This window comes from Apium graveolens, chromosome 7 (assembly GCF_009905375.1).
Source record: "Apium graveolens cultivar Ventura chromosome 7, ASM990537v1, whole genome shotgun sequence".
In the NCBI taxonomy this organism is placed as follows: Eukaryota; Viridiplantae; Streptophyta; class Magnoliopsida; order Apiales; family Apiaceae; genus Apium; species Apium graveolens.
In genome coordinates, this window is record NC_133653.1 from 146,457,826 (window position 1) to 146,483,367 (window position 25,542).

The following is a 25,542-nucleotide window of genomic DNA, read 5'->3' on the forward strand; positions in this document are numbered from 1 at the left end:
AATGATATTCAAACTTCAGTGGAACTTCTTCTCTCACTCCTACTATCAGACGATGCCAAAAAGGGTGAGAAGATAGTTAAGTCCAAATGCTCTATACTGAAGAAGAAAGATGATGAAGCTGATGACCAGGGAAACCCTATCAAGGGTAGAGGTCAAGTTCAAAGTAAAGAGCACAACAGCAAGGTTTCTTCTAGGAAACTAATTACTGATGCAAGCAGATCTTCTCATCAAAAGAAGACAAGTTCTGAAGCTGCTAAAACTCAAAATCTGATAGCAAGTGCTGATACTCAAAATCTGATATCAAGTTCTGATGAGCAAAGTCTGATGACAAAGCCTGATGTTCTGATACAGGGTGGAAGTCAAGATTCTCAAAAGTTTATGCAAACTCTGAAGCTAAAGGGGAAGCAGACTACAGTCTACTACAAAGATCCCAAGATTTAGACACTTGATGAGGAAATTGCTAGAAGATTGTTTCTGAAGCATAATCCAGGAATGGACTTAGAAAATCTTAAGGAGGAAGAAGCTAGATTTAAAGCTGAAAAGACAAATCTAAATCCAAAAGCTTCTGTTGCAAAGAAACCTCCAAGGCCTAAGGTAAAAGGTATTGTGATCAAGGAGAAGTCACATACTGAGGCATCAAAGCCCAAACCAAGATCACAATCTGAGATTGATCCCAAAGACAAAGGGAAAGGAAAAGTTGATGAACCAATCAAGCCACTGGAGATGAAAATTCCTCAAATTCTGATGAAACCAGTGTGCAAAATGGTTCAAGTTACTGATGACACTCTTGCTGAAGATGAAGATGTTCAAACTCTGAAAAGAAGGAAGATTTCTGAAGAATTCAAGACAACCTCTGACAAGGCTCAAGTTGTTCAGAGTGAAGAACTGTAAGCTACAACATAAACAGCAAGTTCTGATAAAATTATCAAGACATCAACCTCTGACAGTGCTCAAGTTGATTTAGACAAGATGGAAGTAGCTGATAAAAAGAAACTTCTGTGGAAAAATGTCAAACCATCAGATCCAAAGAAAAGCCAATTGTTGTCTACTTTCATGACTATTGGGTTAAATGATAGAGAACCAAGAGACAAGGCCGGACTAGGTTCTGATGAAGCTAAGATCAAAATAGGAGTTAAAGTTGCTACTAGAGATCCATTTCTATTGACTAACAGACCTCTTGAAGATGTTACACAGAAACACCTTGATAAGGTTATCTCTGTTCAAGTGGTACTGGATGCTCATGACAAGCACAATGTCAAGGAAAATCTGATTCTATTTCTTGAAGATGGAAGGACATATCAGATGTCAGAATCAGATGTGCTGAACAAATCACTAAAAGAACTTCAATTCTTTCATTACCTTTTAGAGGTAAAGTCTGATATTACCAGGAGATGGTCAAATTTCGTATTGAAGACCATCAGAGATAAAGCAAGAATTTCCGGTTCAAGGGTTACAAAATTCATTCCTAATATTGTTGAAGATGATGGAAGTGAAACTCCAATGAAGAAGGATTCTGCTAAACTTGAAGTGTTTCTGAATGAGAAATGTTTGTGCTACAATGAAGATTCTTCTCATCCTAAGGTAATAACACTGAATGATGGTTTAGAAAGAAACCATATCTCTGCTTTAAGGACTACAATCTACCAGATTGGGAGTCAAGATGAAGAGATGAAGCAAGTTAAAGCTACAATGTCTCAAGTCCTGAGGAGTAAAGAAGAAAAGCAGATATCAAGCTTTGTCAAGAATCATTATGGATTCAGATTGACTCAGTGAGATTGGTAAAAGCTACAAGGACTGTAAGTTGTAGTTAGTTATCTAGTTAAACTCTTATTTTCATTTGTACTTAAATATTTTTGACATCATCAAATCTATTAACTTGTATATTTTGCATAATTTACAAGTTGGGGGAGATTGTTAGATATATTTGAGATGTCATGTCTAATATGATTCATGTTTAGTTTTCAGATCTTAACAAACAGGACATATCAGGACTTACTGAAATCATGATTTACTGGAAGTCAGAACTTAATATCTGAACTTAAGGTCATATCAGAACTTGAGTGCGGGAAGACGTTCATATAAGGAAGGAAGCTGATTTACAGTAGAAGATCGAGACTAAAACAAAAGAATATATGCATGGAAAGAGTTAGAAGACTGGAATACTTGTAGACGATATCTTATTGATATATTTTAGGAGACAAAATTATATTCCATATCAATTAGAAGTTATCTTGTAAATGTGTACTATATAAACACAGACTTAGGGTTTACACTATATGTGTTATCATTATCGAAAAGATTATACATTGTAACCTAGCAGCTCTTAGTGATATTTGTTCATCACTGAGAGAGAACAACAGTTCTTATGGTAATAGAGTTTATTCAATATACTTGATCTTTGTTGCATACTTGTGTTAAATCGATTTGATTGTATAAACACTGTATTCAACCCCCTTCTACAGTGTTGTGTGACCTAACATAACTATATCAGTATCTGTGTATGGAACAGTAGAAGTGTTATCTGGAATTCTAAAGAATGCTTTGATAATGTCACTATTAATACAAAACTGCTTACCTTTAAGAGTGAAAGTTATGGTCTTGTTAGTAGAGTTGTACACGGCAGTTGTCCATATCTCCTCCACAACTTCACAGTAGATTGTGGGTGATTCCAGCAGAGCATAACTGAGTTTATAGTTCTTTACCAAGTCCATCATCTTGTGAAAGTCTCAAGAATGTGGAATCTCATTTTTCACAAGAGCTACAAAGTTGTTCTTATAATAGATAAATCCAGATTGAGACATGATTTTGACTACTGGTGCCATTGTTAGAGAATGAGAAATTTGCAGAGAGAATATTTACTTTGGAGAAGAAAGGAAGTTAGAGCAATTTGATTTGAGAATGATAAAAAAATAGAATAAAAATGAATTTTGCTTTAATACTATCTCAGAAATAAACTGTCAAAAATAATAAAGTCAAAATAAAGTAACCAATCAAAATAGCCCAAAATAGCCATTTAAAAATAACTAAACTGTAAAAATTATGTCACTTATCCGTCGTGTTATACTTACAAACTGTAAGTATACCCGATGGATAACGTTCAGAGTTTTAACGGCTAAGATTGAGACAATTCAACGGATGAGAATAAAATAATTATCCGTCGGGTTATAAAATAATCCAGAAAAGTAATTGATTTTTATAAACAAATAATATTCTGACGGATGATCAAACTCGATGGATAATGAACATCCGTCGGGATGTAAGTTTTGATTTAGCCAAAATTTCATCCAAAACAGAGAAATCAATTAAGTTTCTGGTTGCATTAAAACTTGCAAAAAATATACGAAATGATTCAAGAGTAATTAAGCATACCTAACTCACTTACCAACCTTGAAAAGGTGGATTCATCAAGTGGCTTGGTAAAGAAATCTGCAAGCTGCTCTTCATTTGGAACAAAATAAAGTTCCACAGTACCATTCATCACATGTTCCCCAATGAAATGGTACTTGATGTCTATGTGCCTTGTTCTTGAATGTTGTACTGGATTTTCAGTGATGGTAATTGCACTTGTGTTATTACAGAAAATGGGAATTCCATCAACTTGTAGACCATAGTCCAGCAATTGGTTTTTCATCCACAAAATCTGTGCACAGCAACTACTAGCAACAATATATTCAGCTTCAACTGTAGAAGTAGAAACTGAATTTTGCTTTTTACTAAACCAGGACACAAGCTTGTTCCCTAGAAATTGACAGGTTCCTGTTGTACTTTCTCTGTCTATTTTACAACCTGCATAATCTGCATCTGAATAACCATTTAGATCAAAACCAGAGTCTCTAGGGTACCAAATGCCAAGTTTTGGTGTTCCCTTGAGATATCTGAAAATTCTCTTAATATCTACTAAGTGAGATTCTCTAGGATCAGCCTGAAATCTAGCACAAAGACAAGTAGCAAACATTATATCTGGCCTACTAGCTGTTAAGTACAGAAGTGAGCCAACCATGCCCCTATAGCTTGAAATATCCATAGAATTTTCAGTAGTGTTTAATTCAAGCTTAGTTGCAATGGCCATGGGAGTTTTTGCAGATGTGCAATCCATTAGATCAAACTTCTTTAAAAGATCATGAATGTATTTAGTTTGACTAATGAATATTCCATCACTAACTTGCTTAACTTGTAAACCAAGAAAGTAAGTTAGTTCTCCCATCATGCTCATTTCATACTTACTTTGCATCAATTTGGCAAAAAAAAAATTGCAAATTTTTTCATCTGTAGAGCCAAATATAATATCGTCTACATAGATTTGAACAAGTATACTAGAGCCATTAATATTTCTAAAGAATAAAGTTTTATCAACAGTACCTCATGTGAAGTGATTTTCCAAAAGAAACTTTGATAAAGTGTCATATCAGACTCTAGGTGCTTGCTTCAGTCCATAAAGTGCTTTCAAAAGATAGTAGACATATTCTGGAAAACTTGAATCTTCAAAACCAGGAGGTTGACTGACATAGACTTCCTTCACCAAATCTCCATTTAGAAAGGCACTTTTGACATCCATTTGATAGACCTTGAAATTGGCATGAGCTGCATAGGCTAAGAAAATTCTGATGGCTTCAAGTTTTGCAACAGGAGCAAAAGTTTCATCAAAATCTATTCCTTCTTATTGACAGTAGCCCTTAGCAACCAACACTACTACAAATCTTAACTTAGGAGACAGCACTTGCGTAGCGCTTTATATGAAGTGTTTTACAAGTATATTACTATTATAGCGCTTAATATAAATAATGCTATACAAGTTAATATGCAGCATAATTAAATAAAAAGAAATTAAATTAAAAATAACTAAGATTACGTATGGGAAGGATGCGCTATGTAAGAATTTACTTTAACAGCGTTTTCTCAATGCGCTATAGAACTATATGTGTTCTAAGTATTATTTATTTATTTTTTGATTTTTTTTTATTCTTATATAGCGTTTGCATAAGTGTTGTGAAAGTTAATGTATTTTAAGTCATTATTCTTATGTATTTAAAAATATTTGTAAAGCTTGAATAGCATTAAAATAAATGTTTTGTAAGTGAATGTATTCTAAGTAAATTTTTTCATAATCCTACTTTAATACTAAGAGTCCCTTAATTTTAATAAATAAATATACTTAAACAAAAACTTCCCCAGTTCTCCTCTCCATCAAACAAAATTATCTCCCATTCTCTCAAACAATGGCTTAACCGCCGTCTCTCTATCTCTCTTCCCGTAATCATCAATATCTTTAGAAGTCATTCGTCTCACTCCACTAATCGCACGGGGATTAGGCTTATTTGCTCGTGCTGTAGGTCTGGTTGGTTGGTTCTTCTTCAAATTGGGATTGCTTCACTCGGGGTTCAATACTAGGTTTTGGTTTGGGATTAAAGGGGATTGAAATAATTTCCCAAAAGTTTCACTTGTTTCCCTAATTTCAATACTTGGGTTAAATTAATTTGGGTTTCAATTAATTTTTTCTTTAATAATTTTTTCCAATTTTGTAACTGCTTCACATACTAAAGTCGAGATTATCTATGGGTTTCAGTTTTTCTCACGGGTACAAGACAATCAACAAACCTCCACCCTTGAAGAACTTCTACTGGCCTGTTTCTGAAATTAAAGGTACACAAAATTTAACAGAGACTTGCTAGTAATTGTATTTGATGTTTGTTTATGGTTGAGTGTGGCATAGGTAATTTTAAGATTAAATGTTTTTACTTCTATATTTTTACAAATCATATGTTCTAGTTTATGTTAAATATTTTATTAATCGTGATATTTGGAATGGTTCTAATTTGACACATGTATTTCATGATAATTGTAGTAAAATTATTCTTTAATTTGATTTGTACGTTGAGGCAGACCCTTATCTAATATATGTACATAATGCCTGAGTGTGTGATAAAACGGACTTTGATCAGTATGATTTAATAAAGTAGGGTAATTTTATACTATAACAAGCCTAGCTAGGTTGTTCTGACAAGTTTTAATGTTGTTAATTTAAGGTTTATGTAGCAGCCGGTCTATCTAGCTATATATGTCCAGGGAGTGATCATGTAGCTAATGTAGCTAAGTGCCTTTGCACAAAGCAAGCCAATGTAGCTTGTATGTTAAACCTAATTATGCAAAAAAAAACACTCTATTTTGCATTCTTGAGTCGTAATGGCGAGTGTTCTCTGTATTAGTATCCATAGAATTAAAATATGCAAGGAATTGTGAATTTAATTAAGTACTATATTGAATAAATATAACATAGATATGCTGCATTTTAAGCACCAGTTCTTCTTGAATACTCATAATGTGTGTGAGTAATTACTGTAATGTGTGTGAATTCAGTATGATTTAATAAAGTAGGGTAATTTTGTACTATAACAAGCCTAGCTAGTTTGTTCTGACAATTTTTAACGTTGTTAGTTTAAGGTTTATGTAGCAGCTGGTCTACCTAGCTATATATGTCCACGGAGTGATCATGTAGCTAAGTGCTATGCATAAAGCAAGCCCCTTGTATGTTGAACCTAATTATGCAAAAAAAAACACCCTGTTCTGCATTTTTGAGTCTTAATGGCAAGTGTTCTCTGTACTAGTAGCCATAGAATTAAAATATGTAAGGAATTGTGAATTTAATCAAGTACTGTATTTAATATATATAACACAAGTATGCTATATTTTAAGCACCAGTTCTTCTTAATTACTCATAATGTGTGTGAGTAATTAGTGTAATGTTTGTGAGATTAATTCTAATAGGTAGTCACAAATAAGCCCGAAAGGTAGCAACTGAATATGTTTTCAATTCTGAGTTACTCTGAAATTATATGCTATATCCTTCGAATGGAATTAAATATAGGCTAAAATACTATATTACCATATGAGCAAAAGGAGACACGTAACTTCACGAGGCTAGTATCACCCAAAAAATCCAAGACAGTGATCATGCATATCAGAGTGCAAAAGAACATCTTTTTAATGACTGCACATTCTATAAAGATTGTCCATAAAGTACTTCATGAAATCTTTTATTTATTTGTTAAGTTACTAAACTGAATCTTTATATTTGATAAATATTATCTCTATATTTTTTACATAATAAATTTTTGGAAGTTGCAATGCAGGGGCATCCAATGTCTAAACAACTTTTTGTAATTTTTGTAATTTTATTTTCTGTCAGAAGCCAATTCAGGTATTTGGACCAAGTATATATTCAGCTTTTATGTTACAAGATAATAGGATATTGATCCTTAAACTGTTCTCTCAACTAAAAGTAGAATTAGGTATGTTATCTAGACTTGTGTTGTTTTTTAGGTGAATGAATTAAGAAGGAACTAAAAAAAATTGTACTATTTCTTGAGTGAAGTCTTATAATTTTCATTCCTTCCTTTATTACATTTCTAGATATATGTTAATTAGTGTATCTGGCCGGCTTCACAATTGTTAGACCATTATTGTTACACAAAAATAGAAAGGTAAAATTAAGCAAGCTTCAAATGAATGGTCTGGCTAGTTGGTTCACAAGTAGATATCATGTGTCATTAACACAAGTGTTTATAATTTTGTTGGAAGTAGAGAAAAAATTGACAACTACTACTCCATATATAAATACATCTCGTCAAGTTGCTAACCTAGCTATGTAAACCTTACAGTTACTGATTCTCTTTCAATACCTCATAACCTGTATTGGATTACTTTTTTTGTCAAGATTCGATGCACACACAAATAAATATTTGTGCAGATTTCTATTTGTCAGTAATAATTGATTTACTCATCATGTGGTATATGAACTTTCAAGAATTAGGTCTTTTGTCACTCTCAGTAATTAATATAAAGAAAAACCTGCAAAACGTAAAACGAGTTTTTTAGGATTTCGTATCATCCTATTTTAGGGACGGATGGTCCCTTTAGGCTTTGAACACAAGGGGCCATGTGCAAAATCTAGAATTATAATGACCTTGTTGGCTTTTATAGTTCTTGACATGTTCAGAAGCTGTAATTTTCAATCTATTTGACAATTGTACAATTTCCAGCAGATAAAAGTTTATTGAATAATGTATATGCTCTCTACTTGTGTTGGTTGATAAGAGCATGCATTTGGACATAATCAAGATTCCAGAATAGTTATAATTGAACTGAAAATACTAAATTAAAATCATATTGAAATTTTGTTTAATCTCGAGATATATGTAAAAATGGGTATACCGGCTATATCAGCGTTAATTGGTCAGAATTTGTTTATTTATTTCATGAAATATTTGTATGCAAGTACTTAGTATCAATTTTTTCTTTGCCTTTTATACAATTAATTTGATACTAAATTGTATAACATAAAACTTCAGGTTGTATATTTATTAGTGTTCTTATGGATCGTAAATGGATAAAAGCACATCGGATGTCGGAAGAATACAAAGCTGGTGTCAAACAGTTTTGTAAGCTTGCGGCAGAAAATTCCAAGAATATTAATTTCATCTTTTGCCCGTGTACGAAATGTTTGAATATTATTGAAGTTAATGGTCCAAACGAGTTGCATGACCACCTGATGTTTCATGGTTTTGAGAAAACCTATACCCGCTGGACATATCATGGGGAAGAGAGAGGAGAAAATAACTCTGGTAACTTTAACTTTGATTATCAATTTGTAGATACAGTTGATACCGATTTTATGGAAGATGCTGAGGGTGGTAGTTCTAGTGTTGAAAAGGATATCCCTAACATCATTAATGATGAATTACTTTAAATTTGTTTTAATCCTCATGCTTATCTTGTCTGATATTCAGTTTTATGTTACTCTTTTCTAGACACCTCCAAAAATCTTAAATAAAGAAAAAAACCGAGAAAGGGTTAAACAGGTTGGCCAGAAAAAGGTTAAGGATAAAGAGAGGGAGAAAACAGTTGAGTCTATCGCTACAGTTTCTTCGAAACAATTAGGTTATCCTCTCGCTCAAGATGTTTCATATGACGGAGTTGTGGAAATGGTTCATCTTGCTATTGTATTTAATCGTGTTTCAGATGTAGAGATTGAAATGGGACCTTTTTGGGATGGAGACCCTTGGACCGAGCATATTAATAAGGAGAATGTTTTGGAGGTACTGAATGAGCAATGGTTAAGTGCTTCGAGTCTGACGTTCTACATTAGGTAATACAAAAAAAAATTCATGGATCTCTTATTTGCACCTATTTTTTTCTAATCATGTTTTTTCTTAGGTATTTATGTGAGGTCTATTTATCCAAAAATGAAAACATGGCAGCGAAGTTTTCTTTTGCTTCACCTCATGTCGTGTGTTACTTATCGGATAATTCCAAGGCTTCATCGAGTTTGGCAAAGTTTATGTTGGAATATGTTGATAAAGAGCACTTACTTTTTGTGCCATATAATATTTCGTAAGTTACATTTTTTGTGTCACTATGTAAGTTTATATAATTTCATGTACTTATTACTGATAAATAATTTTTAGAGAACATTGGGTCTTGGTTGCCATAAATACAAAAACAGAGAGCATTTACTTTATGGATCCAGCTCCAAAGGCCACCATAGTAAAATACAAGAATTTGAAGGCACTTATAGAAACGTAAGTAGAAATATGTAGTTAATAACTTGCAGATCGTATTTATAAAGGTTAATGCTTATTTCTTATATCAAATATATTTTCTATTTAGGGCCTTGGTTTCTTTTCGGACTGGACTTGGAAAAACTTATACAAAGATGGCATATAACACCTTTAAATGGACAAACATACAGGTAAACACTAATGATGCCCTTAAATATTACAACCCCTGTGATATGGGTTCTACTATCCATTAATATTTGTATTTTATATTCATCATGGTGAAAGTTCACTTTAACTTCCCTATTAATATTTGTATTTTAAAATTAATAGGTGTTTTCTGAAAATTTAATCTTATAGCAATTATAGCTTTTTCAAATATTTATCTAGATAAATATATTTAAAATATAAATATTTTATATAATAAATATTTAGTGCTATGCTTATATTATATACGTATATATATTAGCTTTATTCTTTTTTTATTATAAAATCTAATATAAATTTACTTATATGATTAACCAAATATTTAAAAAATATTTTTAAACAAGATAGATAGTTTTCATTTGTATATATGTGTTTGTATTTTATAAAAATTGTGTACATATATATAGAGTAGCCTAATTCTTTTTATAGTGTATTTTTTCTAATGAATTTGATAGACTTGTTAGTTCATTAGGTACTGAGTATTTTTTAGAACAGGAGCTAAGCAAGGACCTTATAAAATGTTGTTTATTAAATTGAAGCATGTCCAACATTGTTGTTGTGATAAGGTAGTGATATATGATTATTGTTATGCACAGTGCCCTAAACAACTTCCAAATGATGGTATTTTTTGTGGACATTACGTGGGATGTTTTATTGAAGATGTGTTGCGTTCTGGTGAAACGAGTATAAGTGTAAATGTAAGTGACCCTAACATTGCTAATACTAAAAAGAAGCCAACTATATTTTAACATTATTTATTGATTTTTTATAATTTTCGTGTGTGCAGTTCACTCGTTCTAACAGACTCATGTGCTATTCTCATGAAAAAATGCTCCGCTTCCGAGATAATTGGGCGGGATTCTTTTACAACCGGTATCTGAAGGGAAAACTTTTGAATATGTAGTTTTTTTATCTTATCCACTTGCTGGCTTGTAGTAAATAACAAAATACAGTTGTTTGAGATCTAGATCTAATGATGTTTTTTGGTTGTTATTTAATTGTTACTCTGCTGGAGATTTTTAAATCAATATGAAAGTTTATGATTGATTTCAAATCTTTTTATTTTACAAGTTCAGTTTGTGTGATTGATTGGAATTTGAGTTTACATTTTTTGTAATTAGCGAGGTTGGATTGTATTTTAGGGATTTTCAAAAAACAGCAAATGTGTACAAATAGTGAAAATATATCAATTATTATTTTTTTTATAAAAAGGAGGTCTTAATATAGCAGTTTCAAAAGTGCTATACAGGATGGCAGATGGTATATGTGTCCAATGCTTATATAGCATTTTTGAAGCGTTATGCAAGTAAGCGTTGCTCCCTACATACCACTTCAAAAAATGTTGTACAACTTCGGGTCTCCAACTTATATAGCATTTTAAAAACTGCTATCCACTAAGATGTACTTGTATGACACTTACCTATATTACACTTATTAAAATGCTATCCAAGAGGAGCACTTACAGAGCGCCAAAATAAGCGATGTACAAGTAATTGCCACTTGCATAGCGGCGTGTTGCATAGCGCTCAAAAGCGCTATATAAGGTTTAAAAAAAGTGTTATACAAGAGCAGATTTGTAGTAGTGCAATCTAGCTTTGTTCCTGACCACTATGCCATTTTCATCCATCTTGTTTCTGAATACCCACTTGGTGTCAATTGGATTCTTTCCTTTAGGTTTCGGTACCAGCTTCCATACCTTATTCCTTTCAAATTGGTTTAGCTCCTCCTGCATAGCTAAAATCTAATCAGGATCCAACAAAGCTTCTTCTACCTTCTTTGGTTCTTCCTTAGATAGGAAGCTGCTATAGAGACATTCTTCTTGATTTTCTCTCCTTGTTTAAACTCTAGAAGATGCATCACCAATGATGAGCTCAAAAGGGTGATCTTTAGTCCATTTCCTTTGTTGAGGTAGATTAGCTCTAGATGAAGAGGCCTCATTATTGTCTTTATGTGTGACTGAGTTTTGATTATGAGAAACTCCCCCTGAGTTTGTGAATCTTTGATTTGAGAAAGGGGAACTTTCTGTAGGTGATCTATTCTGACTTTCAGCTTCTCTTAATGTTTCGCCGGATGATGCACTTTGTGTCCCGACGGATGAAGCTGATTGTCTCCCGATGGATAAGGCAGATTGTCTCCCAACGGATGAAGCATTTTGTAACTCGACAGATGTTGAATTATGTGCTTCATTAGTTGTAGATTTTTCTGCATTATCCTTATTCACTATTTCTTGATCACTTTCATCATCACTGTCATCACTGACCATCTCCACATTATCAAACTTGAGGCTTTCATGGAAATCTCCATCTTGCAGTCCTTCAATCTTTTTATCATCAAACACAACATGTACTGATTCCATAACAATGTTGGTTTTTAGATTATAGACTCTATATGCTTTTCCCACAGCATATCCAAAAAGATTCCTTCATCTGCTTTAACATCAAACTTTCCATGTTGATCAGTTTGATTCCTTAAGATATAACATTTGCAGCCAAAGACATGAAGAAAATTTAGAGTTAGCTTCCTATTCTTGAACAATTGGTAGGGAGTCATGCACTTTGTTTGATTAACCAAAGAGATATTCTGAGTGTAGCAGGCAGTATTCACAGCTTCAGCCCAAAAATATGTTGGTAACTTTGATTCTTCAAGCATTGTCCTTACAGCTTCAATAAGTGATCTGTTCTTCCTTTCGACCACTCCATTTTGTTGTGGAGTTCTTGCTGCAGAAAACTCATGCATAATCCCATTCTCTTCACAAAATGATCTCATCACAAAATTCTTGAACTCGGTTCCATTGTCACTCCTGATTCTTTTTACTTTAAAGTCAGGTCGATTGTTGACTTGCTTTATGTGATTGATGATGATTTCACTAGCTTCATCTTTGGACTTTAGGAAATATGTCCAAGAGAACTTTGAGAAATCATCCACAATTACTAGGCAAAATCTTTTTCTTTAGATGGACAACACATTGACTAGTCCAAACAAATCCATGTGTAACAATTGCAAAGGTTCTTTAATTGTTGAATCAAGCTTCTTCTTGAATGATGCTTTGATCTGCTTTCCTTTTTGGCAGGCATCACACAATCCATCCTTAGTAAACTCCACTTGAGGAATACCTCTAACCAATTCTTTCTTGACAAGTTCATTCATGGTCTTGAAGTTTAGATGGGACAACTTCTTGTGCCAAAGCCAACTTTCATCTTAACTTACTTTATGGAGAAGGAAAATGACTGATTCTGCATTGGATGAGTTGAAATCAGCTAGGTACATATTTCCTTTTCTCACTCCAGTGAGAACCACTTTGTTGCCCTTTTTGTTTGTCACAACACAGGCTTCTAAATTGAAGGTTACTGAGTTGCCCTTATCACAAAGTTGGCTGATACTCAACAAATTATGCTTGAGACCATCCACTAGGGCAACTTCTTCAATGATGACATTGTCTTTTAAAATCAAGCCATATCTCACAGTATAACCCTTGTTGTCATCTCCAAAAGTAATACTTGGGCCAGCTCTTTCCTTGAACTCAGTGAGCAGGGTAGAATCTCCAGTCATGTGCCTTGAGCAACCACTATCCAGATACCAAAGATTCTTTTTGTTTCCCTCCACACATCAAAATCAAATCAAGTTGATTTTGGTACCCAAGTTTCCTTGGGTCCTGCCTTGTTAGCTTTCTTTTTTGGTTTCTTAGGTTTGATCTCATTTGACTTGGTAATTTATGATTCATCCTTAGTCATCTGAGTTGGACCTTTGAAAGCAGTCATTAAAACAAAATTATCATGCACATTTTGATTAATAGAAAAAAGTATTCTATTTGCAAACATGTTATTCCAGTAAGGCATGCTAAATGGAATTTGAGGCATACTAAATGCAGCATAATAAGGATTAGGTGCAAATGGCATATTAATAAATTGTGCATTGATATTCTGAGCAGACATAGCATTCATAGGCATGGTAAGCATGGCAGTTATATTGGGAAAAGATGAGGGTGTAGACATAGGAGTAGGCATGGAAAGTTTGCAATTAACAGACAAATGATTAACACTACCACACCTAACACAGATTTTTCTTGGAGCATATTTATCAGGTCAGGTGTGTAGTTGTTATGTTTGTTAATTCTTACTTTCTCATTTCTATTGTTTTTCTTTTTGGCTTCTGTTTTAACCTCAATATTTTCTAATCTGTCATTCAATTGCTTGATGGACAGATGACCAACATTAACTTTCTTTTCCTTCCTGACTTGACTTGATTCTCCTGGAATAAAGTTTTTAGAAACTGATCCATATTTCTTATTTAACTTAGCTAGCTTAGCTTTGCTAACGGGTTTTACTCACAGCCGACGGATGTGGCTCCTTGTCACTCAATAAATAATCTTTTTGATTATCCGACAGATGATTTTCATCATCTGTCGAGTCCACATCTGTAAGCAATTTTTCAACCAAATTGGACTCAGGCTTCTCTTTACTCTTCTTCCAGGATGCATCACAAAAGGACTTAATACCTTGAACTTTAGTGATTTGAGTATGGACATCTCTGGATGATTTCCATGCCTCAATCACTTCATGTTCTCGTTCAAGCTGCTTCTTTAAAATCTCTTCTTTCTTCAAGGAATCAGTTAATTCATCTTTAGCAATCTTACACTCAATTCTCAATTTCTCAAATTCAATAAACTGAGACTCTAGCACATTATTCCTCTCACTTAAAAACAAGTTGTTTTCTTTAATTTTAGCATTTTCCTTAGTAAGGGACTTAAGTGTAACACGCATGTGATATAATTTTGTGGACATGTCATGTATTGCATCATTACACTCAGCTTTAGATAAATATTCTAGGTTAGTGGTGATTACCTGATTGCTTGAAGAACTTGTTTCTGTTTCATCAGATTTGGCCATTAGGGCTAGATTGACATAGCTTGTTTCTTCATCTTCATCCAATCTATCTACAGCCCAATCATTCTCCTGTGTGATGAAAGCCCTTTCCTTTTGTTTGAGCAACTCAAAGTATTTCTGTTTATAATCAACAGGCTCAAACTTCTTTTTGCTGGAATCAGAATTTCTACACTCACTGGCAAAATGCCCTGCCAAGCCACATTTGAAATATTTGAATTTGGATTTATCCACCATGTTTCTATTTGGCTTGGCTGCTCCAAAATTCTTTTTGAATTTGAGCTTGGCAAATCTTCTGGATAGGAATGCTAGATGTTCATCAATATCATCCATGTCATCTTGGATCAAGTGATCTTCATTTTCAGCTACCATCCCTTTACCCCTGCTTTCACAGACCTTTGATGTAGACTCAACAACTTCTACCTTCATCTCTTTCTCCTTCTCTAACTCAACAACCAGTGCTATGGACCCTCCTTTCTTCCTTCTTTTCTCCATCTTCTCATCTTGCTCTATTTCAATCTCATAAGTTTTCAGGATGTCGTACAATCTCTCCAAGGTGAACTCCTTGTAATCCTGTGAATTTCTCAATGAGATTGTCATTGGCTTCCACTCCTTTGGAAGAGATCTAAGGAACTTGAGGTTAGAGTCTTTTGTTTGATAGACTCTTCCATGCAACTTCAGAGCATTTAGTAGCTTTTGAAATCTACTAAAAATATCAGTGAGAGACTCACTTTCTTCACAGTGGAAATGCTCATATTGTTGAATCAGTAGCTGCATCTTGTTCTCCCTTATTTGCTCAGTACCATCACAAATAATCTGGATTGTGTCCCAAACCTCTTTGGTTGTTTTACAATTAATGATGTTATCAAACATATCACCATCAACTCCATTGAACAATATGTTCATGGCCTTCTTATCTATCCTGACTTGCTCAATATCAGGGTCTGACCATTCATGCCTAGGTTTGGGAACAGATGGTTCATTGCCAGTTGCAGCTCTCATTGGTACATGAGGACCTCTCTCTATGCAATCCACATAGGCCTCATCTTGGGAAATAAGATGTAGGTGCATTTTCACCTTCCAGTGGTGATAATTATCTTTGTCCAGAAATGAAATTTTGACTCCAACATCCTTCTTGTTCATCTTGTTATTTGTGTGATCTTTACACTCTTTGTACTTCAAGAGCTTGCTCTGATGCCAATCGTTATTCCCTAACAATACAACAAGAATTACAAAAGGGGGGTTGAATATAATTCTGGCTACTTTTTCAGATTTTAAAACAGTTCAAACTTGATAAATATAACAGTGTTTGATTAGCAGCGGAATAAAAAGATGATAGAAATCAAAACACTAAGTAATAAAAATAAAAGCTTTTAAAACTTTCTGGTGGATTTGAAAGTATCCACCAGATATATATATATATATCAAATGAGAACCCTGTGAAGCTTGAATAGCTCACAGCTACTTACAAGTTTTAACAACTAAACTACAGAGAAATGCTTACATGATATAGCTTGATATGTTTCTCTGAAAATGTATCTGCTTAGTTAGTTGTTCTACTTGCTACACTTGGTTTATATATCACCAAGTTAACATGACAATAAGACAAGATAATAAAACAAAACATATCTAGTTTAACTTCATGCTGCTTCACTACTTTATTCCAGCATCTTTGAATATCTTCATAATTGCATGGAAATGCTTCTTTTTTCTCAAATTCCTGCTTAACAGGATGCCACATTCCTTTTGCAAACACCCGACGCATGTATGAAAGGAATATGTCCTAAGTCCAATCATGTTTAAGGATTTAGGAATAACTTTTATGTAATCTGTTTTGATTTCATTGATATTAATAAAAGACTTGTTTTGTTTTTATTACGGGCTTTATCTATTTAAGTGTTTAAATAAGATATACCATAGTTTAGAGTAAAGCTTTTTATGGATTATGATGAGATCATAATAGTGAGACCTAAAAAGATGATAACTCTAAACTTAAATAGTTCCTGGTCATAGGATTACTAACTGGTAATTAATAATCCGCAAAGATCGGTACATACTATGCTTGCTTCATTATGAAGGATGTCTGTTCTCATAGATATTTGTGTGGTGACACTATAGCTAGTATGTAGGTGCTTATTATAGAATAAGTTCACTGAACATGACTCGCACAGCTGAACAACTGATGGAGTTCACTCACGTGTCAGCAGTTGTTCACATAGTGATAGTTGTACAAGTATCCTTAGACTTGAGGTCATCATAGTCATCTTGTGTACACTGAACTATGCTTTGGTTTAGTTCTTAGTCTCCAGGGACAATTATTAGGGCTCTTCTGGGTATAGGAATTTGTACACGAAGATAGTGTATGATCAATAAAGGATCTACCCCTTCCAGTGAAGGAAGCGAATGTTCAAGGCTGATCCATTTATGCTAGTTCAGGAATCTCTGGCCAGAGTGAATGAAATTAGAAAGGAGTTTCTAATTTGCATAGAACTACACATAGTAAATGGTAAGCAAGTGATTGAATTAGATAGGCTTGACACGAGATTCATGCCTTGTATTTAATCGGGACATTGTAGGGTAGAAGGAGTTTATTGTACGGTAACTATTCACTGAATAGGTTCTTGGTATTCTAAGCAGTGAATTCATATTATCCGGATAGTCGCGATATGCTGAGAAGTATCCCTCACGATGTAGAATAAATGTGATTAATTAATTAATCATATTTAATAAATTAGAGAATTTATATAAATAATGATAAAATAGTTTTATTATTATTTATTTCTACTACCGGCTTAATATTGAACCTACAGGGTCACACCATAAAAAGAGAATGATTTAATGGTGGAGGAATTAATTAATAATGGCTAATAATTATTTATTTGTGAAATAAATAATTAACTGGTAAATTTAATAATTGATTAAATGAGATTTAATTGATTATAAATTAATTAAGAAAAGTTCTTAATATTATTAATTAAAGGATTTAATTTTTGGAAATTAAATCAAGAGAGAGAATTATTTCTAAAGTGTTTAGAAAAAGGATTAATGATTAAAAGATGTTTTAATTATTAATGAGAATAATAAATGGGATAATAATAATATTTATGGGAAAATTTCAGGTGAAAATTTTGCCTATAAATACACTATTATAGACCCTATTTTATTCCAACCCACATCTAACCCGAAAACCCAAAAAGTTTGGAAAACCCAATTCTCTCCACCTCCTTCCCCCTCCTTAACATCGTTTTCTTGGTGGATACCGGTGGAGTGCTTCACACTTGAGGAGCAACTGGTAAGGATCTCTGATCGTTGTCTCCGAATTATTTCTAAAGGTTAGATTCGATCCCTCGAATTTTTATTCACGATTTATATGCTTTTATTTGGATTATATATGTGTAAAAGTGTTTTGCCATGCCCCCGCTGTGATTAAAATCCAACAATGTAGTTATGTTATCACTGTCAACAGCAATTTGAATTTGATCATCCGTCGGGTCTATGCTTGTCATCCGTCGGAAAGCTTTGTTGATCATCCGTCAGAAGTCTTGTAGATTATCCGTCGGGTATCTATTTGTCACTTGACTCTATTTCACTTATACAGAATTACAAGACATCTCATATTTACAGTTAATCAACCTATTCTGCATTTCAATCTAGTAGTCAACATGACTTACAGAACCCTAAGCAACCTACTTGACTAATACATGTTGTGTGCTACAGTTCTTATTATTATATAAGCTACTCACTCAATGGATGTTAATCTGTCATCCGTCGGGACTGTAAAGTTTATCCATTGGGACTATATTAGATCATCCATCGGGTGCTATAAAATACACTAAGTTAAATCTACTAAGGTGATTTGTTTAACTTATCATCAAGTTCACAACATATTCCTAACATCCTCTTCCAGGGAGAAGCATTCAGATATTGCAATTGCTCATCACCTTCATCATCTTCACTATCAGGATTCCCCAACAAGGCCTTTTCTAAGGCATCAGACCTTAGCAATTGATCAAGTTCTGAAGTAACCACAGAATCGACCAACTCCACCTTTAAGCACTCCTCATTTTCCGTAGGGAATTTCATGGCATTAACCATATTAAAAGTTACATCCTGATCCAGCATTCGCATGGTGAGCTCACCATTCTGGACATCTATCAAGGTTCGGCCAGTAGCCAAGAACGGTCTTCCCAAGATTATGGGAATCTTCTTATCCTCCTCGAAATCCAGAATCACAAAATCAGCAGGAAAGATGATTTTATCCACCTTGACCAAAACATCCTCAACAATGCCTCGTGGGTATGTAATAGAGCGATCGGCTAACTGCAGAGTCATATAAGTAGGCTTTGGATCAGGTAAGTCCAACTTCTTGAAGATTGACAAAGGTGTCAGATTGATGCTAGCTCCCAAGTCATATAAGCATTTGTCAAATGACACATTTCCAATGATGCAAGGAATAGTGAAGCTTCCAGGATCTTTAAGCTTCGGAGGCAAATTCTGTTACAGCACAACACTGCATTCCTCCGTGAGAGCAACTATCTCTAAGTCATCAAGATTCACTTTCCGAGAAAGTATACCTTTCATAAACTTCACATAACTAGGCATCTGTTCAAGAGCTTCAGCGAAAGGTATGTTGATGTGAAGTTTCTTGAACACATCCAGAAACTTCTCAAACTGCTTATCCATCTTTTTCTTTTGCAGCCTCTTAGGAAAGGGAGGTGAATGATAGATCTGTTTCTCCTCTATATTACCCTCAAGAGGAGTGTGTTCAATAGTAGTCTTCCTTGGTTCCACTTCTGCTTCCTTCTGCACTTCTTCCTCAGCTACAGCTTCTTCATCCGAAACTTGAGAGTGTTCGGGATTTGCAACCTTCCCAGACCTTAATGTAATTGCCTTTACCTACTCCTTAGCTTCCCTCTTTCATGGTACTTCAGTGTCACTAGAAAGTGTACCAGGTTGACGATTTAACAAGGCATTGGCATTTTGTCCAATTTAATTTTCCAAGGTCTAGATGGACCCGCTTGGCTCTTGTACATGAGCCTCAACTCTTCCAATTCAGATTTTTCATTAGACTATTGCAGCTGGAGTTGTTGCCTTGGTGCATATTACGATTGCTGAAAACCATGGGGGTTGTATTGCTTTGCTGGATACTGTTGATAATGCTGTTGAACCGTATTTTGAGTATTGCTCCATCTAAAGTTAGGATGATTGCGGTTGTTAGGATGACAGGTGGCTGGTACAGGTTGTTGTGACCTCTGAAAGTTGCTCACGAACTGAGCTGATTCACTAGAAGTGGCACACTGATCAGTCTCATGGGCGCTAGCACAAAGCTCACAAACACTAGTGATCTGATTAACTCCATAATTTGACAGAGAATCTACCTTCATCGCCAAAGCCTTAAGTTGAGCAACTATAGCAGTAGCTGCATCCAACTCCATAAATCCTGCTACCTTACCATGAGATAGTCTCTGAGTAGGATTCTGGTATTCATTAGCAGCCATCAGTTCAATTAATTCATAAGCTTCATCATAGCTTTTAGCCCACAAGGCTCCTCCTGATGCTGCATCAAGCATGGGTCTAGAGATAGCACCCAAACCATTATAGAAACAGTTAATGATCATCCAGTCAGGCATCCCATGATGAGGACACTTTCTTAGCATCTCCTTATATCGATCCCAAGCCTCGCATAAAGATTCTCCAAATTGTGAGAAAATTGAGTAAGTACGTTTCTGATTGCAGTAGTCTTTGCCATATGAAAGAATTTAGTTAAGAACTTCTGCGCAAGATCCTCCAATTTGGTGATAGACCCTGGTGGTAGAGAATGTAACCAGCACTTAGCTTTATCCCGCAAAGAGAATGGGAAAAGCCTCAACTTAATAGCATCTTCAGAAACTCCATTGAACTTGAAAGTGTCGCAGATCTCGATAAAATCTCTGATGTGCATGTTGGGGTCTTCTATCGGAGAATCCCCAAACTGAACTGAGTTCTATATCATCTGAATCGTGCTTGACTTGATCTCAAAGGTATTAGTCGAGATGGTTGGTTGAACAATGCTAGACTGAATATCATTGATCTTCGGTTGAGAGTATTCCATCAAACCCTTTGGATTTTCTTCTGGTTCTCCCATTACAATAAGAACTTCTTCTTCTTTCTCAACTAAGATCTCTTCTTTAACTTTCTCCTCGACTACAACTTCTTCCTCAGCTTGATCCAGTGTTCTCTTATGAGACCGAGAACACGTATGCATACACGCTCGCTAGAATGCCTGAAACACCACGATGAATTAAGTAAGTAACAATATTCGAGTCACTGAACTTTAACGACCAATGATGACAAATACATAAACTAAAATTAACACCGATGTCCCCGGCAGCGTTGACAAAAACTTGTTAGGGCTAGAACATGCGCTAATATTCACGCAAGTATACGCGATCGCAAGTAATATAGAATTAATTCTAGTTCGTTCCCACAGGGACTAGTTTAGGTTAATTTCAATCAATGTATTTATGCAACACTAGTATGGCTATTATCCAATGCTAAGACGAATAACAATTTGAGGTTGTTTATACTAGATTAACAAAGAGATTATACTAAGGACATAAACTAGGAGATTAAAAAGAGTTGAATACTATATGACACAAACATGGGATTCTAACTTCATTAAGTACTTCATTCAATAGCCTTTTCATTCTTAATCTTAGCATGTAATGGTGATGACACTAATCAGATAACACGAAACTGATAAACGCCAACTTTTGTTGTACGAATACCATACTACCAGACATCCACAAAAGAGATAGAAGCTGAATAGACACCAATTATATTGAGACCCTATATGTCTATAGAATTTGACAACATAATGGTTTAATGCACAAGTTATCCATTGTGATTACATAGGGAAAGTAAGATGGTTAAAATTACCTACGAATCATGCATATCACATACATGAGCCTATGCTAGCATGGCCAGTTCTAAACCCTTAAATTCACTTTCGCTTCATTAAAGATTAACACACTATCTTATAAGTTCACGACGCTCATAAAACGAATAAGCATAACCAATACTAGGTTATCATACAATCACCACACACTAAGGTATCGAATAAATTAACTAAATAAATTCATAAATTAATCCGTTAGAACCCCACGATAACGATTAGCCCATAATCGGACTCATCATCAACGTGGGTTTCGATGAAAGCATGGTATAATAAATGTAGTCTTTATACTAAAATAAAACCAAGTACGAAACAAGAGTATAGGTTCACGAATAAGAAAACTTGCATCCAAAGTTACAACTTAAAATAAAGAATCACAAGAACAAACTAGATCTTCTTCACCTTGGTTGAATTATGCTCTACGATCTTGTTACGCTTTTTCCTTAAGCTCTTGTACGTCTCCTTGTGAAAAACGAGCATAAGTTATGTTTATATAGCAGCCCATGCAGAGTAGAAGTCCAACAGATCAAAATTCCATAAGAAACAGGATTTTATTTTCCGACCTGGCGCGGGCGCGTGCTTGACCAGCGCGGGCGCGCTGACATTCTGCCATCCTGGCGCGGGCGCGCGCTTGACCAGCGCGGGCGCGCCGTCTCTCTGGAGAAATTTCTGACTTCTTTCTTTTCTTGCTGATTTGAGCTGGTCTTTTCACGATCTTTTATTCTAGACACCTTCCTAACATCAAATTAGCATCCAAACAATGCCAATGCACCTGTATTCCTGATAAATGCCTGAAATGCAAAAACACTACAAAAACACGTTAAAAACACTAAAAACTTGAGTACAAAACACCAATTCAAAACTTTATAGAGTGTTATAAAGTGTCATAAATGCCACTCAACAGTCTTTTCTGACCAATTCATGCATTATCTTGAAATTCAAATGAGATAGCTTATTGTGTCATAGCCAACTTTCATCTTGACTTGCTTTGCTGAAAAGACAAGTAATTTAATCTACATTTGTGGAGTTAAAGTCAGCTAAGTATACATTCCCTCTTCTTACTCCCGTAAGAACCACTTTGTTGTCCTTTTTGCAAGTGACAACACAGACTTCAGAATTAAAGGAAACTGAGTTGCCTTTATCAAATAGTTGGTTGATACTCAAAAGATTGTGTTTGAGTCCATCAACTAGTGCAACTTCATCAATGATGACATTCCTCTTTGAAATCAATCCAAACCCCATAGTATATCTTTTGATGTCATCTCCAAAGGTAATGTCAGGGCCAACTCTTTTCTTAAACTCTATGAGCAGGGTAGAATCTTCAGTCATATACCTTGAGCATCCACAATCCAAATACCATAGATTCTTTCTGTTTCTCTGCACACAACAAAACCAAATCAAGTTAATTTTGGTACCCAAGTTTTATTGGGTTCTGCCTTGTTAGCTTTCTTCTTAAGTTTCTTAGACTTTCCACCATTAGATTTACGTGATTCAAGATCAACTTTTATCTTGGGAGTAGGCCTTTGAAACCCATGATTAGTTTGAGATTTATCAAGCACACTATTATTAACATGATATGGCATAGGTTGTGTAAACGTGTTATTCCAGAAAGGCATGTTATATGGCATTTGTGGCATGTTAAATGTAGCATAGTAAGGATTTTGTGCAAATGACATATTAGCAAAATGCGCATATGAATTATGTGGAGGCATAACATGCATGTCATGTATAGGTGACATAGGCATGTTAGGCAAATAAGGAGGTGCAAATATGGGTGCATTCATAACAGACTTGCAATTAGTAGACCGATGATTAACACTACCACACCTTACACATGTTTTTCTAGGTGCATACTTATCAGAAGTGTAGTTGTTGTGTTTGTTAATCCCTACTTTCCCATTCCTATTATTTTTCCTTTTAGATTCTGTTTTAACCTCAATATTCTCTAACCTATAATTCAATTGCTTAATTGATAGATGCCCTTGTTAGGGCGAAAACACGCGCTAATATTCACGCAAGTATACGCGTTCGCAAGTAATATAGAATACTTTCTAGTTCGTTCCCTCAGAGACTCAGACTAAATTATTGTCTAATTAAACTCACTCACCAATGTATGATTACTTCTCAATGTTAAGATAATAACACTTAAAATTGTTGATTAAATATTAACTATAATTAACTACTCAATTAACCACTTAACTAACACTTCAATTTATCAATAATAAAACACTCATGAGATCACAACTTCATTATTACTTCCTTCTATAGCCATTGTTATTACCTTTAGCATGTGAAAGTGATGATATTAATCGAATAACACGAAACTGATAAAAGCCAACTTTCATTGTACTAATACCATTCTACCAAGCATCCACAATTAAGATAGAAGTTGAATAGTCATCAATTATGTTGAGTTCCTATATGTCTACAGAAATTGACAACACAACGATTTAAGCATAAGTTATCCCTTTTGATTATATAGGGCAAATAAAACTGTTAGAGTTACCCACTAATCATGCTCAACGTACATGAACCTATGCTAGCATGGCAAGTTCTAAATCTCAAGATCCACCGTCGCTTCACAAGAGATTAACACCCTATCTTATATGTTCGCGACGCACATAAGACGAATACGCACAACCAATACTAGATATCATGCAATCATCACACACTAAAGTATTAAACAATTAACTAAAGAATTCCATAATAAATCCGTTGCAACCCCATGATCACGATTAGCCCATAATAGAACTTATCGCCATCATGGGTTCATATGAAATCATGACAAACAAACACAAGAAAATAATAACTAAACTAATTATATTAAAACAGAGTACGTCACAAGAGTAAATAAGTCAAAGCAAGAAAACTAGCATCCAACGTTACAACGAAACAAGAATCACAAGAATATATGCTTCCTCTTCGTTGCGGTGTGCTAAATCGGTCTTCTTCCTTATCTCCTTCGCTTCTTGTGTAAAACACAATCTAAAACATAATCCCCTTAATACTCTCTGTGAAAACGTCTCAAATCTACCTATATAATAGTCCCATAAAACTCAGATTACATAGAAGTTGGAAGCCAAACAGAAGTAGAAGTCTAAAATAATTTATCTTTTCCCCCGACCCTGCGCGGCCGCTCGGCATAGCTGCGCGGGCGCGCAGGTTGCTGCGCGGCCGCTCAGCATTGCTGCGCGGGCGCGCAGGCCTCTACTGGAAAAAATCCAGGTTTGCTCCGTTTCTTCGCCGTAATCTGCCCATTCCTTTCCTCTCGCAATGGTGAACACATGCCAAGGCTTATTCTTGATGATTCCTCCCCCGAAATGCAACTAATACCCTGAAATGCATAAACACTAGAAAAACGCATCAAATACACAAAATACTTGATTTCAAGACACCAATTTAAGCCATTTTAAGACGTTCTAAGTGGTATAAAATGCCACTTATCACACCTCCAAACTTAAATCGATGCTTGTCCTCAAGCGTCACAGACTCAAAAACAAATAGAAATATGTATGAATGCAATCTATATGAAAATACAACGATCCCCCTTACTACAATTAACCAACCAAATTGTCACATCTCAACGAATGCAGTTAGACAACTAAAGATCAATAAACTCATGCAACCGGACATACAGCCAGAAACGTGGTGTGTGCAAATGCTTAACAGATATGCTTCAGAACTAGACCAATTACTATGACTAGACTATCCTCAAGGCAATCCTATGATTATACAAAGAATAAAAATTCTAGGCACAAAGTGATATACAACACTACAAGAACTCTGGAGCTTACTATGGAATCGTGCTTTTTATTTACAACTCAAATGCTTATTCGACTGTGCAATGAGTGAGGTCCACAAAAGACTTATACAATGGTATCCATGTAACGAGCGTTAGGTTAGCGGATCCCAGACTCTAAAAGCCTTAGGTCACTAGGCACAAAGTCCCCTAAGAACTTAATAACTCGAA

The 25,542-nt window shown here is 34.8% G+C and overlaps 1 non-coding gene across 1 annotated transcript; it reads left to right on the forward strand.

Moving 5' to 3' along the window:
• The first annotated feature begins 20,266 nt into the window (after nucleotides 1-20,266).
• On the forward strand, nucleotides 20,267-20,372 carry LOC141675343 (small nucleolar RNA R71). Its single transcript, XR_012556001.1, has one exon. It is a non-coding gene; the product is annotated as a small nucleolar RNA R71 (small nucleolar RNA).
• Nucleotides 20,373-25,542: the final 5,170 nt, after the last annotated feature.